At 43.3% G+C, this 4,314-nt stretch overlaps 1 pseudogene; it reads right to left on the bottom strand.

Moving 5' to 3' along the window:
• Window positions 1-2,709: 2,709 nt before the first annotated feature.
• LOC115932929 (putative gustatory receptor clone PTE01) lies at window positions 2,710-3,873 on the bottom strand (annotated as a pseudogene).
• Between the last annotated feature and the right edge of the window lie 441 nt (window positions 3,874-4,314).

Raw genomic sequence — 4,314 nt, 5'->3', positions numbered from 1 at the left:
TGCTATATCTTCTTTAGGAACACGTCTACTCGAGTCTTCTGACCATTGTTGATGGGATGCTTTGGGTTTCTTGGTGTTTAGTTCTAGCTGTTCTTTACATATGATGGATATCAGCCTCTTTTCAGATATATGCTTTGCAAATATTTTTCCTAATCCATGGGTTATCTTTTCACTCAGTTCGCAGTGTTTTTTGCTGCACAAAAGTGTCTGTCATTTAGATGTAATCCAAGGAATCTAATTTTCTTTTGTTGCCTATGCTTTTGGTGTCATATCCCAGAGAACATTGCCCAATCTGATGTCATGAAAGCGTGGCCAATGTTTTCTTTTAGGCATGTGATACTTTTAGAGCTTGCGGTGAGGTCTTTGAGCCAGTTTGTGTTAATTTTTCACCTGGTGTGACATAGGGACCACCTTCATTCTTCTGCATGTGGAAATCAAGTTTCTCCAACACCATTTCTTGAAAAGGCTGCTTTTCCACCAATGAGCTTTCTTAGCACTCATGTGAAAAATCATTTGAACATGTAGGTGAGAAGTTATTTCTGGGCTCCAAAACAAACAAACAACAACAGACAACAGATAAGGATACAGCATGGGCCGGGCGCGGTCGCTCAGGCCTGTAATCCCAGCACTTTGGGAGGCCGAGGTGGGTGGATCACCTGAGGTCAGGAGTTGAAGACCAGCCTGACTGACAGGGAGAAACCCCCGTCTCTACTAGAAATACAACATTAGCTGGGCATGCTGGCGCATGCCTGTAATCCCAGCTACTCGGGAGGTGGAGGCAGGAGAATCGCTTGAACCCAGGAGGCAGAGGTTGCGGTGAGCCAAGATTGAACCATGACACTCCAGCCCGGGCAACAAGAGTGAAATTCCATTTCAAAACAAAAAACAAAAAACCAGCACGATTTCAAGAGCTGAGAGAGAAGAGCTTAAAAACCAGCATAATGAGAAAGTTAGGAAGCTTCTTACCAAAGCCTCTGGAAATATGCAAGCAATTCTTGTGAACTAAAATTTTCATACTGTACTATCAAACACTAGAACTCACTTATTCCATCTTTCTGTATTTTGGGACCCAATTATCCACTTGTCCTCATTCCCTATCCCACCCCTTTTCTTCCTAGCATCTGTTAATCACCTTTATACTTTCCACCTTCCTGAGATTCCTTTTGTGTGTAGGTGTGTGATGGAGTCTCTTTCTGTTGCCCAGGTTGGAGTACACAGGCACAATCTGGGCTCACTGCAAGCTCCGCCCCCTGAGTTCAAGCGCTTCTTGGGCCTCAGCCCTCTGAGTAGCTGAGACTACAGGCACGCGTCACCATGCCCGGCTCAATGTTTGTGTTTTCCGTAGAGATGGGGTTTCACCATGTTGGCCAGGCGGGTCTCGAACTCCTGGACTCAAGTGATCCGTGTGACTCGGCCTCCCAGAGTGCTGCAATCTCATCCATTTTGTCTGCAGCGGAGAGGAGTTTCTTCCTTTTTGGCTGAATAATACTTCATTGGGTGTGTATACCACAGTTTCTTCATTGAAACAAATTTCTGAAGAGCAAATATTTTTAAAGTGATTCGGAATGTGAAACTTCAGGAACACTGTGCCCATTTTATTCTTTTCTATTTCCCATCTTATGTATATGCAAGTGTATAACAAAGCAGCAATGTGTGTATAAATCTACAACTTCAACAAATGTAAAATGTAAATGCTAAGTGGTGGCTGGGTGCGGTCGCTCATGCCTGTAATCCCAGCACTTTGGGAGGCGGAAGCAGGCGGATCACCCGATTTCGGGAGTTCAGGACCAGCTTGACCAAAATGGAGAAACACTGTCTCTATTAACAATACAAAACAAAAAAAAAAATCATCCAGGCATGTTAGCGCATGCCTGTAATCCCAGCTACTTGGAAGGCTGAGACAGGAGAATTGCTTGAATAAGGGAGGCAGAGGTTGCAGTGAGCCGAGAACGTGCCATTGAACTCCAGCCTGGGCAACAAGAGTGAAACTCTGCCTGAAAAAATAAGGAAAAGAAAGAAATAGAAAATGCGAAATGGTAAGAAAAAACAGCATAATAAACATTTGTATGGTGTTGATGGGCAATGCATTTGAAGATAATATTTGAAGAAATCATATTACAATTAATTTCTGTTCTAACTCATTGGAGCTTGATGCCTCTAAAAACTTCGTCATTGGAACCACCTCTGGTGATTTAAAAGAAAAAAAAAATCCACATACTCACAGAGGTGCAAGGAAATCAGAATCTCAGGTATTGAGACCCAGGCCTCATCATTTGTAAGCTCCCCAGGTGATTTGACTCAAAGCCAAGATTGAGGAATGTCGACATGGATCTCTACGCAGAACCTGCCTAAATAGATTCTCTAGAAGCAGTTTATAAAGAAATTCCACATGAACTGTGGAAGAGGATATGAATTTGATGTACAGTATGTCCTCACTTAACATCTTTGAAAGTCTCTTGGAAACTTCACCTTGAAGCAAAATTATGTATAGTGAAACCACTTATTTTTCATCAACAGTATAACTACACAACTTTGAACAACCAATGGTGTTGGAGGACCTCCTGTACCTTGTTTCCATAAAGTCAGTTTTCAGGAAATTCCAAAACGAAGGGAGGACTTCGTGTATATAAAAAAGATGGTTGGGATTCCACCTGGATGACAGGGTTATTGCTCAGAAACTAAAAGGCCGCCTAGGTATAGAGGATTCTGTCATGAGGTTTCTGCTAAACAAAGGATCCCAGAATCCTCACCCATTCCAGTTAAAGGCATAACGAAGAAAGCAATATTCACAAAGGAAATGCGGAAAGGAATAAAAGCCATCAAGCCACAACAATAATGTGAATAAGGGGCAGGATTTGCAGATGTAGAGATTTAACGTGGTTGCCCTTTCTCACCCACACAAGAAAAAGGATGGAACAGATCATGAGATTCGACTGTTCTGCTGAGCAGCCTCCGCAGGGCACTTTGAATGTCCCTGTTTCTCAGGCTGGAGAAGAAAAGGTTCAGCATGGGGGTGACCACAGCGTACAACACTGACGCCACCTCACCATTCCTGGGGGGTGGTGACACAGCTGAAGTCAGGTACATGCCAATGCCTGTTCCATCAAATCAACAAACAACTGCCAGGTGACAGCCACAGGTGGAGAAGGCTTTATACTTCCCATCTGACGATGAAATCCTGAGAATGGAGGGGACGATTTTATAGTAAGACAAAAGGATCCCTGAAATGGGAAGAAAACCAAACATAGTACTATCGAAATATATGAATATGCTATTGATGACGCTGTCAGAACAGGCAAGTTTGAGAAGTTGAGAGGGGTCACAGACAAAATGAGAGATTTCCACATTCTTGATGATGGTGAATTGTAACACAATCCAACTGTGCAGCTGGGAATCCAACAGGCTAAGGAAAAAGGACACCAAAACGAAGAAGACACAGAGGTCAGGATTCACGATGACTGGGTAATGCAGAGGGCGACAGATGGCTACAAAGCAGTCATAGGCCATCACAGTCAGGAGCATGCCTTCTATACATGCAAAAAAGACCAAGAAAGACATCTGCATCAGACAGCATGCATGAGAGATGACTCTGCTATGCGACTGCATGTCCACAATCATCTTGGGAACCATGGCTGAGGTGAAACTGATGTCAGCCCAGCACAGGTTGGAGAGGAAGAAGTACATGGGGGTGTGGAGGGGAGGGACAGAGCTGACGGCCAGGATGCTGAGCAGGTTCCTCAGCACCGTGACCAGATACATGGACAGGGACAGGGAGAGCAAAGCAAGGACCGTCTGCAGTTCTGAATCTTCTGAGAGTCCCAGGAGGAGGAATTCTCAGACACCTGTGAGATTCCGTGGCTCTGAGTGTCTTGGACACCTTGAGAAGGAAAGAGGATTGGAAAAATAAAAGATAAAAACCAGCCCTTAGTGCTGGATGCAAGCAATTCACAAGGAACATTTTCACACTTACGGACCATACACCGCCAGCAATGTTTCTCAGTTGTGACAATTCCAAAACATCTCAGAATTATTACGTGACTTACTTTTTGTGCTATACAAGTCTTTCTGTACATACTACTTTAGAGAAAATCCACTGAAGAATATTAGAAGACCAAAACGTCATATATAACAAATCCATGATCTCAGTAGAATACGGCCTACCCTTTTCAGAAAAAATACAATACAATGACAATGTCCTCTCTTGAAGAAAAAGATCTCAGTCTAATTGAAAGAAATTAAGAAGCCGTGAAATACACTCTACTTTATTCTGACACCGTGCTACAACTTCCATTGATGTAGAATATGTAAAAGGAT

This window comes from Gorilla gorilla, chromosome 3 (assembly GCF_029281585.2).
Source record: "Gorilla gorilla gorilla isolate KB3781 chromosome 3, NHGRI_mGorGor1-v2.1_pri, whole genome shotgun sequence".
In the NCBI taxonomy this organism is placed as follows: domain Eukaryota; kingdom Metazoa; phylum Chordata; class Mammalia; order Primates; family Hominidae; genus Gorilla; species Gorilla gorilla.
The sequence above is the reverse complement of the archived record's forward strand: the minus strand, read 5'-3'. Positions and strand labels throughout refer to the sequence as shown.